The 15,179-nt window shown below is 42.6% G+C and overlaps 1 protein-coding gene across 1 annotated transcript in view; it reads right to left on the bottom strand.

Moving 5' to 3' along the window:
- The window catches only part of JAZF1 (JAZF zinc finger 1), a 325,840-nt gene that overhangs the window by 157,965 nt on the left and 152,696 nt on the right, over positions 1 to 15,179 (bottom strand). The window lies entirely within an intron of this gene.

Raw genomic sequence — 15,179 nt, 5'->3', positions numbered from 1 at the left:
AATCTTGGCATAATTTCCATGGTTTATACTGTTAAAAATTGAACAGGGTCAAGAATTAAAGATTTCTTTTGAGACATTTCTGAAGTTGATCAACAACCAGTTTTCTCACACAGCTTTCAGTTGAAGTTTGTTATAGATCTTTCTCTGCATGCAAAAATTCAGGTTCCCTCCTCCCGTGTGCATTATGTTCCTAACTCTGAAATGTACGTGAAAGTACACAAGCAACAAAACAGGGCCAGGAGAGGACTGTTCTTCAGAAACACAAATAAATTCCCACTAACACTAACCACACCAGAATGGAAAAAAAGCAGTCCTGTAACACCTTAAAGACTAACAATTTTGTTTATTGGGTAATGACCTTTTATGGGTAAAGCCTGAAGTGGGCCTTACCCATGAAAGCTCATTATGTTAGTCTTTAAGGTGCTACAGGATTTCTTGGGTTTTCTTTGTTTTTGTGGGTTTTTGTTGTTGTTGTTTTGTTTTTGTGAAGCTATAGACTAACATGGCTACCCCTCTGAGAGTATGTACCAGAATGATGTGTATGTGGTTTTATGCAGAACTGTTGTTCAACTTTGCTTTTATCTAAAAAGAGGCGCAGTCTTAGTCTATACTACTGTGATGAAGAATATACAAATAAAAAAACCCCAAAAAAATAGTCGACTATTTTGATTTTAAAACGCAGTGGGCCTCATATTCCAATACAGCCCCTTTAGAAATTAAAGACAAAAAAGGTTTTAAAATCTTCCAATACAGGATGTGTATCATGCATATGACATTAGCATGTAGTCATTATTACAAGCTGAATGTATCACTTTAAGAGGAATTCTATGGACAAGTTAGCTTTCCTAACTACAAAGAGTGCAGCTCTAAACAGCTCTTTATAGTAGTGCTGCTATCCATGGGTCATTTCTCACAGCAAAGACTATTGTCAAGGCACTCATGCAATATCCTAGGCTGAACCTATTTTCTTCAGACAACATTGAGCCATGTTATTTTTCAAAAGTTCATTTCCCTAATGTTGTCACATGTGCTTTTGAGCTAGCTCACAGCTTCTGTATTCTATGTATAAACATGCCAATAATAAACTGAGGACCCAGTTGTTTAGCCCTACTCAGGTAAAATGTCCATTAAAAGTAATAGCAGTTTTTGACTGAGGAGTACAGGATAATTCAGCCCTCGGTTCTATTCAACTGACATTTGGTTTAATGTGTGCAGTCACTTCTGGCTGCCCCAAAGTTTAAGGCTAATTCAAACAGATTTTTTCCAACCCTCCAGATTTGGTCCATGGCAATTCAGACTCAAGTTTGACAACATACTTCAACATGTCCATACATGCATGGAAACTTACAATGGAGACATGTTTGACTGAGCAGGTTTAGAAAACGGTCACATATACATACATAATGCCAGGAAGATCAACAACCCATAGTCAATTACTTTTAACAGAAAACAGACCTTTTTCTGTCTGAAAAGTAGCTGCAGACTACAGAGATTACAGCAATCACCACCGCACAGTGCGTGGTACTCCTTTAAGTGAAGATAGTGACCAATCAGTTATCTTGTATGTTATCTTTATACTCCACTCAACCAGGGATGGAAGGCTCAAACACAGAAAGATCTTTTTATGTATCTTTGCCATACTGTGAAACCTCAATCAATTTAGCAAACCAAGTATATACCCTGCAACATGATGAACTCTGTTAGATTTACATCCTTGTGGTTCAAGGTCTACCATGGGACTGCCTTCATAGAGAATGTCTGCAGAGCATTATCCCCAGTCAGGGTCATCCTAAAACAACTTCAACCCCAATTTAAGCATCTTTGGTTAAATGACTGTCGCTTCCCTAATCCAGTTCTTAACTTGGATTAACCTTCATCAACAATGGACAGTATCTGTGACTGAAGGAAGCGACTTTGCGGCTGGTTTGAGTCAAAGCACTGTAGGTATACGTGGGAGAGAGGGGCCAAGGGAAAACTTTATAATGGGGCATCTACTACCTTTTTGCTTAATGGGAGCAGTTCCCCCTAGCACTGACTGAAGATAAGAAAGCCCACATGACGTTCCTCTTGATGTGTCAGTAGAGAATGTGGGAAAATATTTACCTCACATCTGCACATAGAATAGATCAAAACTGAACCCTTAAAATCACTGTTTGCATCATTCTTGTAGTCTTATTGGATCAACTTCTAGGTGCTGAACCGGATAATCTTCCAAACTACACAGAGCTTCTGTTCAACAATTGTCCATGAACAGGTAGCAAAGGTCTCTCATTATAGTATTCAAACTGATTAAAAATGTCTCCAGTGAACGATTTTTGATTTGCTAAACGTTTGGTAATATACTTCACCGGTAGTTCTGTGCTGGTAAAGTTATACAAGTCATGCACTACTCCTTCTGTAGTCTGGTTGGGTGACATACAAAACTAACCAAAAACAAAAAAAGAAGATATAAATTTTGAAATGTGCAATTACATTTAAAAATACTTCTACATTTGCAGATCTAAAGCTTAAGCCCTTGAACATATGAAGAAAGAGAACAAAAAATGGTAGTAAACATGCTCAAGCTGAAACTCACATTCAAATTTGAAGCTCCAGAAACGTTTTCCACTAGACTAGTGAAAGCCACATTTGCTTCTATAAATATTCATTTGTCCTTCTGATTGTGCAGCTTACTTGCACTTGACACCTCTTATCAGAGATTATCAAAACAGGTTTCACTCCAGCCTCAGAATACTTGGGTTCCCCATAACAACGATTCTCTCACTACTCCTGCCTTATGTTCCAGCCACATAGGAAGACAAGACACACTGGGAGTAGTTTAATTAGATGGCAACTTTACTGACTTCACGTATCTGGGGAATCCTTGGCAATATATCATACTGTGAAAGTGAATATTTTTCTTAATCGCTTCCACTTATTTGGGGGAGGGCTACCATCCGCCTGCTCCTTTCCCCAGATGGTCCCAGACAGCCCATTGCTGAGACCGCTTGGATGCAGATTAAGAGGAACAGGAAAAACACAGAGGGAGGGTGTTGACCCTGCTGTACCAGATGTTAGGAACCCTAACCCTCTTCCTTCAGCCTTCTTGGGGGATGCCTCTTCCTAAATCCAATTCCAGCTCCTGTTTATTAGGGAAACTTTCTTCCCTGTAACAAGAAGCCACAATGGACACCTGCCACACTTGCTATCCACTGAGTTTTAATATCTTGACCTCACCTACTTATCTACAGTACCGTGTCACTTATTGTTGTACAGTAACCCCTCAATTTATGTGGAGGCTGCATCCTGGGCTACCTCCATATAAATCAAATTTTGCATAAATTGGAGGGGAGTGGGGCTGAGGAAATCCCAGCTGCGGGAAGCTGGAGAGCAGCAGTGCTCCACCACTGTTCCTTCTGCCTGTTTCCCCTGGCTGGGAGAAGCAGCGTGGCTGCCAGCTCCAGCTGCTGGCTTCACCTTGCTGGGGGAAGTGTGTGTGTGGGGGCAGCTACGCAGCCTCCGGCTTCTGCCAGCTATGGGGCACACAGCTGCCTGAGGCATGGTTTCTTCCAGATGGGAGAAACTGTGCTGCAAGCAGCTTTGTGCCCACCAGGCTCTCCCAGCTGGGGGAGTCAGGGGCTGGAGATAGTTTTGATTTGCACTTAACTCGCTGCCCAGACAAAAGAATCAACACATTCAGTGGTGGTAAGCACTACTATGTCATAGTCTTGAACTCTGTTAGCTATTTCCTCATTCCTTACCCCTGCGCTCCTCTCCAGTCCCATAGTTCTCCTTCCCCTCAGCAGTCGTTTCTCTCCCGCCTGCTCCTTCACAAATCTCATTTTCATTTCTTTATCTCCCTTTCTCTGCTCCCATTTTCATGCCACCAATTTCTCATCCCCCCCCTAAAATTCTTATACTATATAAATAACCCATGCCGTTATTGAATATGATAAAATAAAAGACCAGGCACAGATGTGTATCAATACCAGGCAACATTTGCACATGAAAAAACAGAATGTATTCCATGATTTTTTACTCCATTAACCCAAGCAGTTACTTTCTCCCATTCCATCTGATCTTTCAGTGTGATCTTTCGTGGTGTGCCCCGCTTGAGCTATACACAGAGTCTATTTTACTTTTTTGGATGGCACTAGCAGAGTTAGGGCGACCTAATTAGTGCATGCTGTTATTTAATAGAAGTTACTAATGAAAAACTAAAGTCAGCTGTGAAACCCATGTTAAAGCTGGGTAAACTGAGGCAAAAAATGATTAATTTCCTACTCAAGATTAAAGGGCACGTTAGTGGCAATGTCTGATACCAGCGTCGTAAGCCCTGATGCCTAGTCTCCTGTGGTCTCTCTCCCTCTCTCTCTCCCCCCAAAAGAATTCACACAAACATTTTACACTGAATAACCAACATATATATTACCAAATTTAAATTAATCGTTCTGATCCCAGTGTTTGTGACATTGGATAGAATGTACTTGTGGGGTGGCAAGGAAAACATTACGTGCACTAAAAGGGTAAAACAGATCTGTGTAGCCTCAATAAGAAATATACACGTCTTACAAAATGGCTATATAAAAACGCTCACCTAATATTTCCTTAAGTACATGTAGGCTTTCTTATTAGGAAGTCTCCTGAACAGTTTTTATGGGGCACCTATAGAGTTAAACGTACTAGCAGAAGACAAATTTTTAATATATCTCATTGAAAGCATCCACAAATTAGTGCCCACACACAGCTGCAGGAATCAATCAGTTGTTGGTCCCGCAAAAGTATCACGTTAACCACTTGCTTCCTGAAATATCAGTGTGTAGCACTAATGACTCCCTGTTTTCCTACTTTCATTTATTATATAGTGAAGCTCTTTAGATCCAGTTGATCAAAGGTTCACTTCCTACTACAAAATATACAAGCTGCCTTCATTATTCTTCTCTCTCACACAAGGCAATATGCAGCACTGAACACATTTTATGGAAGTAGCAAAGCAGCAACAAGCAGTTTCTGTAGCATAGCTCTTTACTGTTCTCTCTCGCTCTCTCTCTCACACACACACACACACACACACACACTCTATTGTGCTCGTTTTTTAAATGAAGAGTTCTAACAAGGAAATGTCTTTTTACTTCATACTGCATTGTTACTCTTCCTGTACACTACATGGCTTTGGTGTAAGAAATATAACATTAAGCTAATAAAAATAAAACAAAGCATACAGCTTCCTACTCTGTTTTATTTGGTTATTTTACTGTTAAATCTTGAACATTGACTAGAACAGTCACGAGATGATCAAGTTTGGTAAATAATAGGATGTAAACACTAACTTTTCATGCCAGTACGACATGCTTGAAACTGGCAAGAAGACAAGAATTGTCAGAATTTCACTAAATCTGGTCTTCCAAGACAATAAATAAGTATACTGAACCACCTTTATATGGTTGTTTTAGGAAAACAAGCTTCTTCCATGGAGGATATTGTAACGAAATGAATCACTGACTGCAGTACCAAGATCTGCTTAGAATACACGAGCCTTCCACTCACACTACCTTGCACAAAGTTTACAGCAGTGGTGTCCAAAAGAAATTTAACTGATTGCCACAGGACCCACCCCTCAAGCCAAGCACATGCACACCCCCGCGAGATTACTCACTGGAGCCGCACGAGCTGCTCCCCAGCTGAAGCCACCTCCGCTGAAGCCGTGCCACAGCTGGAGCCCACTGGGGCTACAGCAGCCACCTCTGCTGCTGCTGCCACACATTTATCCTACCATGTGTTGGGGCGCATGTGAGGAGCGGCCGGAGGGGCGCCCCAAGTGTGCAGTTTTTCTGAGCCGCAGTTTGCCACACTCAGCAAATGGGGAGTATATTGGGCACCGTGGGTTTACAGAGTTCTTTTAAAACTCAGAAAGGGAAGCAGCTCTGTTTCAGTAAGTGAAACAAACAAAAAACCAAAAGCTCACCCTGCCACGTTGCCTGAATACAATTTTTACCAGTGCCAATTCTAGCCTTTTCCATTCACTTGAACATCTGATCATAAAATAATCTGTTATAGTTACTAATTTTATGTCCATTTACTATCCTTAAATACAGTGGTAGTTTTACATTCTATACACACGTTTTAAATCAGACTGTTTTGATAAGAAAACTGAATAAAGCTTATAACAAATTTTAAATTAAGCCACAGGGCAACTGGCTTTATTTCCCACAGCCTTTTATTTTCTGTAGTTAATGATACTGAGGTAAGAATGGGTGAAAAACACTATGCACTCTTTTATAAAAGTCTTATGCACACTTGTTGGCTGTGAAAAGAAGCCCAGTGTACCGAGCCAAATGTCTTTCACGCCTGGATCCCAGGTTCAAATCCCAGACTGCCACCTTAAAATTTTTAAGAGGTCTTTAAAATGAGTTGATAATCTTAGTCCACATCCTGTTGATTGTGTGTCCTTATTACAAAACTAGTACTAATGCTATTAGAGATACCAAGCTGACTCACTGGCTATGTCTACATGAAAAGCCTCTGTTGACAGAAGTCACTGTTGGAAGGGATTTCCCAGCAAAACTTCTGTTGACGGACTGAGTCTACACATAAAAGAATATTGAAAGAGCAATCCGCACTGTCAACAGAGAGCAGCCAGACAACCCAGCTCTCTCTCGACAGAATAGCTGACCAGAAGCTCTGCAAACAGGGCTGCCTGGCGAACTGGAAGCCCTGTCGGGCGACAAACAGCCCCGGAGCGTCTAGACAGTTGCTTTGTTGAAAAAGCACAATCCAGAGAGGCTTTATACCTGAATGGGGAGAAGTATAATGTTGCCGGCAATGTGTCGGGTTTTGCTGATGCTGTCGACAAAGTGTATTTTGCATGAAGACGCTCCTCGGTTTTTCCTGACAAAAAGACAATTTTGCCGGGAAAAGCCTCTCATGTAGACGTAGCCACTGATTTTTGCCTCTTATTTTAAGTTTCAAAGCTGAGTCTTCCATCTCTGGAGGCAAATCATTCTACCGCCCTGCATGAGCACTAACTTCACAACAACAGAAACACAAAATATTTTTTAGATTTTTAGAATAACTATTACTCTGTTTCTATTAAATCATAGATAATGTGGACATTGCCTCAATTTTTTTATAAGAGAAAGAAAGACCTTTGGTGTGATTTTCAAAAGTACCTCAATAATGGAAACTGATTTTAATGAGATCTGTGCTCTTAAGTTATGAAAATCAACTGTCTAACACAATATCAAAATAGATGCACAACATACTATTAGAGGGTCTCAAAGGCATCCAAATTCCCCATTAGCTGCATCTGAAGAACATTTATGCACATATTATTACCTACACACCACCCAGTATCAGCTTCTAAGTGTCTGTGTTGTATTTAACTTGATATTTCACTTCACCTTAAAAAAACAAGCTGCTGCAAATGAGCTCAGCTAATTAATTAAAATCACCCTTCCCTAGAAACCCAAACATTTTTGTTGGCAACTCAAAGGTCCTCTGAATTTATCATCTTCTTCTAACTTTTTAAAACACATTATTTGAAACTATTTCTGGCCAAAATTTCCATTTTAGGGAAGCTTCTGCAGATGAAGAAGTTAGCCTTGCCAGGCTCATTCCAGATGCCATATGATTTTGGTGTTCCTGTGAACTTAAAGGACACAATTCCTAAAAACTCTTCTGCAGATGTTACCAAAGACCCCAATCTCTTAAGTAAAAGAAAATCTCCCCCGAAGTGCCAATATTATGAGCTTCATACTGTTCTTTCCCCAGAACACTCAGACTCCTCAGCATATGTTGGTCAGCAGGATGATGAAGCAGGGTCTGATTTGCTAACAAGGAAGAGGTGGATGACAGCGGAGTCCAGCTGAGTGCAGAAGCAGATCCTGAAGCCTGTCAGGACCTGTTTCTCATGTTGGAGCCCATCACCTTATCTCAGGAGGAGGCTTCAGAGGCAAATCGGGATGCTGGAGAGAGCACTTCTTGTGAGTATGCTTTTTTCCTACTGATAACAGTATGTTGCAATTGTGTGTGTGTGGCAGGCAGGTTCTATGCCCATTTCCCTTCGACAAGCTTGTTAATATTTCTGGTGATGAAGCACTGATCCTGTTTGGACATCTCACTGAAGGTCTTCGACAGACATTTTTGGTTTCTCCTCACGAGATTTTTGGGGAGACCCGACTTGATCCTGTTCCCACAGTAAAACACATTACCAAGCCAAGCCACTATTAAGTAATCTGGAATCATGGGCCCACAGGGAATTCTTGCAAATTTTCCAACATTGCACCCAGACAGAATGAGCAAACTTTCCTTATCTCTTTTTCTTATTCCGAGACAGCTGATGTTGCGTTTGGAAACCAAGAACACATGGGAAGTCTTGTGAGTCACTAATGACTTTTTGCCCACGATCCACCCAGCACAGAAGAAAACTCATGCAGCCTGACAGGCTTTTAAATGAAGGTGCAGAAGGCCGCACCCTGGCCCACGCTGGCAGATAATCAGACATGTGGCAAAAGATTTTCCTGTGAACCGCAGATAGCTTACCATTGTGTTGAAGGTAAACATCAGCTGCAGAAGAGCTTAAATTGTTCTGCTTGGAATCATGCATTCTTCAGCCTTTAGAATCCACAGAGTGATCTTGCAGTTGCAATGTTCTTCCACAGAGGCAGACAGCCATTCATTCTGTCAGTGTGCTCGTTGTTCCAAGTAAAAGATAAACATGTTGCTATTGACAATGCCCACAATACTTCAGTTTTTTTTTTTTTTTTTATTTTGCAGGAAGTGACCTTGCAAAGAGAAGCGGAGGCCCCAGCCCCCGTGAAATGAGGTTGTCACAAATGTGGAGGAGGAAGCAGTCACAGCAAGAAATGATGATGAATTATTTTGAAGCGGCAGGAAAGGAAAAAGTTGAGCTGAGACTGTGGAGGAAAAACATAGTGGACAACCAAGCAAAACTGAACGCTTCAGTCCTCTCAATAACGACAAGGTACGTGGAGATAATGGGATAATGGAAGCAATGTCTGAAAAATCAAAACCAATAAACTCTGCATCCCCTGTCCAAACCATGTCCTCTGACATGCCACCATACTCCTACTCATTCCCTTCACTTGGTTGGCGCCCTGTATCCCCACGCCACTCTAGGCGCACCAATTACATTCCACCCATGCCACTTTCATTCTCCTCCCCTGGTCAGGGCCCTGTGTCCCCCAGCCACTCCAGTCCCACCCCTCTCTGCCCCACATCTCAGACCTCCCTCCACACAGTCCACTCCCCTGCTTAGGGCTCTGCATCCCCCGTACAATCTATGCTCCCCGCTCCTTACCTCCTCCCTCTGCACTTCTGCCCCCTCCTCCCAAAGGGGACCCAGAATGACGAGCGGAAAGTAACAGAGATCCCAGTCACTGCTAATTGTCCCATGACTGCAAAATGATGCAATCCCACCAGTCTGAGCTGGTTTTGCAGATCCAGAACCTGCACTCCACACTCTGCAGTGGCTCCAGTGCTGCAAACAACTCTGCAGTGCTCTTCTCCAGATGTTCACATCTGTCAGTGCCCCTGGCATCAATTCACTGATAATGCGTGGGCATTATATTCAGAATACACTGCATCACAGTGTGGGATGTCATCACAAAACACTGCACCAAACACTGAAGCATCTCAGGACCCATGTTATTGTTTGTAATGGCAGGTGGCAGTCAATGTAAAAGCAGTACGAAAATTGCCTTGTCCATTTCTTTTCAGTGGGAAGTGAGGGAAATGCATTCTGGCATGATGACATCAGAAACCCAGAACCCCTTGTGGCAACTTTTACCCCCTCCACAAGACGCTGGCACAGAATCTCAAAATGCAACAGGTTTGTAGGAACTGTGGGATAGGTGTCCATAAGGCACTGCCGGCAAAGTTGAACTTTGGCAACTAGGTGGGGACACACTAAGTTGACTTTGTGAGCAGTTTCAGATACCCAAATTCAGCTGTATAACATCTAGTGTTAAAATGTCGACTTCAGTACATTCAACTTTATTCCAAAGTGTAGATATACCATTGTATTTCTGCAGCCCCCAGAACAACAGACCTCTGACTGAAACCTCTAGATGCTAATGTAATACAAAATTTTCATAAACTATTCTATGCTTACTGTTACTCCAGCAACAGAATTCCCCAGGTTGGCGGGTTTTTTATTTTTGCATATAACAATAAAATAAAACAAAACATAAGATTCATGAATATTTTATTAACATCTATGTGATTTATTTGTGATAATATGTAATAAATAAAGTCAGCCACCAGAAACATGCTGATTCTTAAGCTTCTGACAACACTTGAACATAATATGAAAAGCTCGTCAGGTTCACTTATGGATTTTATGACCATTTTAAATCTTTCAAGATCATGTGTTTAGCTTAATTATTGCACGCTAATAATTGGCCATTCTGATCCTTGGATATGAACGATGTAACTAAAAGTAACCTTTGGAGCTGTCATGTTATCTTCAAACAGGCAATTAAAGTGAAAAATGAGAGTGTGCATAACTTTCCAGCACTATCTATTAAATATAAATAAAACTACACACAAACAAGGGCAAGACAGTGGGATTCAACCCAAACATTTATCAGCTCAGTCACATATTCATTTGCTTGCTTAAAAAATGCACTGTTGTGTAGTTTTCTGGTCTTATAGGCTGCAGTGTTCAGCTGCTGTGAAAAAGAGTTCTTTATTTCCTATTTACTACATAAAAGGACTTTCCCTTGCGTAGCACAAAAGTCCTTTGGGAATTAATTCATATCTTGAAGTACAGTATAATGCTGTTATTCAAACTTTAGGTGTAACAAAGATCCTTGGATAACCATGAATTAACCATGAAATAACCATGGGGCCCAATGCTGATTTGCTTGTACATTTGCAAGAAATTTGAACAGTAGGAATTTGAGTAATTACAATTTAATGGAAGTTGGTCACTTTAGTTTGACTTAAATTACGTTTTAATACCTACATGCAATAGTGATTGGTGATACGTATGCAACTGTGTATACAAAACACACACACACAAATACATACACCAATTGCAGACATACACATACACTTTTGATGTGGAAAAAGACACAAATCAGGAAGAAAATCCCTGTGTCCAAGGAGGTTCACAGACTTTATATACAGTGCACATAGTTTTACCCTCACTTCACATCAGTTCTACACTGTTGTACACTGATTCCACCTAATTTACTCTTGATTTCCACCAGTTTAAACTCACTGGGTTTGAGTCACCTACCATTTATATACAGAAAAGGCCCTATGATAATTTTTATTTTAAGAAGTAAAATGCATAGAAAATAAGATTTAATAAAATGGGAGGTGGTGATTGTGATTCATTAAGATAAGAGTAAATGTTATAATTACAACCCCCTAGTAATACTCCCTGAATCTCAAACTTAATACTTACTATTTTCCACTCAAACAAAAGGTAACCATTGGTAACTAGCTGTAAATGTACTTATGTCATATACTGACCTCTCATGATCTTTTAGCTGTAGCTACCTGCAAATGTAATTCACATGCTATGATGATTTTCCACTTATGTTAATCAGTTTTTATTTGAAACTGATCATTATTGCTGTAACGTGAGGCAATAATTAATGGCTACTATGGGTAGATAAAATATTCATTAATCAAGTCAACAGACAAGAGACCGGCACAGTGTTGGAAAGATCCCTATAGAAGAAGAAAAAAACGAATCTGTGGGAACTTCATTAAAAAAACAAAACCAAAAACATATACAGGTTAATCCTATTCAATTATATAGTGTTCAGAAAGTTTACATCTAACGTGTGCACAGTAAATTACTGCTAATATATGAGAAAATAGTGGAGGCTGACCCCAAACTCTACAAATGTGTGCTTCCATAGGTGTGACAGGAAAAAGACAGTTACTTACTTCCATAACTGGTGTTCTTCAAGATGTGTTGTTTGTGTCCATTTCAATGTAGGTGGGTGCGTGTACATGCCGTTGCCAGAAAATTTTTACCCTAGCTGGTAGCCGTCAGGTCAGTCCGGCACCCCCTGGAGTGGCACCAATATAGGCACCGCTCATGCCGTCACGCCCCCCCTGCTGAGTTCCTTCTCGTCAGCTATTCTGACAGTGGGAAAAGAAGGGAGGGTTTTGGAATGCACATGAACAACACATCTCGAAGAACACCAGTTATGGAAGTAAGCAGCAGTCTTTTCTTCTTTAAATGATTGTTCATGCTCATTCCAATGTAGATGAATGCAAGCGCACATTAGGAAGTTGGGTTGGAGCCCTGGAATGACTGCAGGACTGCCCTGCCCACTGCAGCATGCTCCCTAGTGTGCTATGCAATAGGGTAATAGGCCAAAAATGCATGAATGGAAGACAAGGTGGCCACCCAACAGATTTCTTAAATAAGGATATGGGCTAGGAATGTTGCGGAAGAGGCCTGCACCCTTGTTGAGTGACACCTGGTATGAGGAGGGGGAACCCCTGCAAGCTTGTACCATTTCTTAATACAAGCCACTACCCAGGAGGAAATCCTCTGGGACAAAACTGGGATGCTCTTCTTCCTGTCCACTACAGCCACGAAGAGCTGCTGTGACTTTCTGAGCAGTTTGTTCCTGTCTGTGTAAAATGCCAAAGCCCAACACACATCTAGGGTATGTAAACTCTGCTCCCTTGGTACAGCATGAGGTTTGGGGTAAAACACAGGTAATGAAATGTCCAAGTTGACATGGAAAGAGGAGACAACTTTTGGCAGGAAACCCAGATGGGGTCTCAGTCTAACCTTGTCTTTGTGCAAAACTGTATATGGAGGGTCCACCATAAGAACCCTCAACTCAGACACCCTTCAGGCTGATGTGATGGCCACCAAAAAGGCTCTTTTTTTAACTTAGAAACAGCAGGGAGAAGGAGGCAAGGGGTTTGAAAGGAGGACTCATGACGTTAGCCAAAACCAAATTGAGGTCCATGGAGGGTAAGCAGTCCTGCGCCGGAGGGCTAACCCTCTCCAAGCCCTTCATAAGTCTCTTGACCACAGGGTCCAAAAACACTGAAGAACGGCTCAGATCAGGATGGAAGGTGGAAATAGCTGCAGGTACACCTCAGTGGATGACGGAAGCAGCCCCATCTGGCTTAGGTGCCACAAATAATCCAGAATTGAGGGGACTGTGGCCTGTGAGGGGAGATAACCCCTTCTGGGATGCCAAAGGCACAAACCTTTTCCACTTCGCCAAGTGGCTCTTGTGGAAGGTTTTCTACTATCTAAGAGCACCGCTCTCACTGGGTCTGAGCAGAAAAGTTCCATGGTGCTCAGCTATGAAGCTTACATGCTGTAAGGTGAAGGGATAGGAGGTTGGGATACTGAAGCCACCCCTCCACCTGCATCAACAGGTCTGCGCGTAACTGGAGTGTTATTGGATTACACACTGACAGGTCCAACACAACCAAGTGCCAGTACTGCCTGGTCCATGCTAGGGCCACCAAGATTGCTGAGGCCTGGTCAACTTGAATTTTGAGAAGGACCTTGTGGATGAGTGGAACCTGGGGGAATGCATATGGCAGAGGGGCCTGTCCAGGACACATCAACGTCATCCACCCACGACCCTAGACTCCAGTACCGGTATGAAACAAACGTTTGGCACTTCGCATTGAGGTGTGTGGCAAACAGGTCCACCTGGGGATAGCCCAAAATCCAGAAAATTGATTGCTGCACTTCCAGGTGAATGGACTACTTGTGGTTCACAACGGACCTGCTGATGTGGTCTCCTATGGTATTGTGGACCCCGGATAAGCAGTGGGCCTGAAGGAGAATGTAGAACTTCCATAGCCTGAGGGCCTCGTGACACAGGGGAGAGGAGCGTACACCGCACTGTCTGTTGACATACTACATTGCTATTGTGTTGTCTGTACTCATTGACATGCAATGCCCCGCTAGGTTGTCCCAAAACACCTTGCATACCAATCCGATCACCCTGAGCGCTCTCGCACTGATGTGAAGCTCGAAGTCTAAGTGCCCCAGAAAGCTTGTATCTGGCACTCCCCTAGATGTGCCCCGCTGTCTAAATCTGAAGTGTCAGTTACCAGGGACAGGGAAAGTCAAAGTCAGGGACACCTGAAAGGTACCACCCCCTGCACACCGTCTGAGCATCCACTCACGAATGCAGGGTCTGCAACACCTACTGCAGCAATGTCACTAATTTGCCTATATCATCCTTCACAGGGTTGTACACTGAAGCCAGACGCAACTGGAGAGGTCATAGACAAAGTCTGGCTTGCTGTACCACAAACATATAGGCCACCATGTGTCCCAGGAGCCTCATGCAGCACCAGACAATCATGGTGGGGAATCTGATTGTGTCATTTATGATGTTGGCCCATAACCTGAAACATGTTCTCTGGTAGGGAGGCCTTGATGAGCACTGAGTCCAGAAGAGCCCCCACAAACTCTATTCTCTAAGTGGGGAAAAGTGTCAACTTTGCCTTGTTAATCACGAGGTCAAGACTGTCAAAGGTTTGGTGAATGAACTTTGCGTGTTGTTGAACCTGGGTCTGTGAGTTCCCTTGGACTAACTAGTCCTCCAGGTACGGGAACAACTGGACACTGTGCCCGTAGAGGAAGGCCACCACCCCTGCCAGGCAGTTGGTGAAAACCCTTGGAGAGGTCAACAGGCCGAATGGAAGAACTGTGAACTGATAGTGTCCTCCATTTACTACAAAGCTTAGGAACCTATTGTGGGGGAGGATAGATCACAATGTGAAAATACGTGTCCTGTAAGTTGAGAGCAGCAAACTACTTCTCTGGATCTGGCAATGGGATAATGAGCCCCAGAGAGACCACGTGAAACCTGCTCTTTTTAACAAAAACTTGTTCAGGTTCACGAGTCCATGATGGGCCTCATTCCTGCTTGTGATCTGGGGATCAGTAAATAATGGGAGTAAAATGCCTGGACCCTGAATTTAGGGGGACCCTCCTTTATTGTGCCCCGTTTGAGAAGAGACTGAATCTCCTGCCTGAGCAGACTCTCATGAGAGAGGTCCCTGAGGAGGGACTGGGAAGGGGGGTGTAAAGTGGGGTACAAACTGAACTGGATAGCATATCCCCTTTCTACTGCGTGAAGGGTCTGCTGGACTGAAGTTATACAGCACCAGGCAGAGTAAAATGGGGATAGTCAGAATGAAAACATAGGGCGTGCTGGATC

This window comes from Carettochelys insculpta, chromosome 2 (assembly GCF_033958435.1).
Source record: "Carettochelys insculpta isolate YL-2023 chromosome 2, ASM3395843v1, whole genome shotgun sequence".
In the NCBI taxonomy this organism is placed as follows: Eukaryota; Metazoa; Chordata; order Testudines; family Carettochelyidae; genus Carettochelys; species Carettochelys insculpta.
The sequence above is the reverse complement of the archived record's forward strand: the minus strand, read 5'-3'. Positions and strand labels throughout refer to the sequence as shown.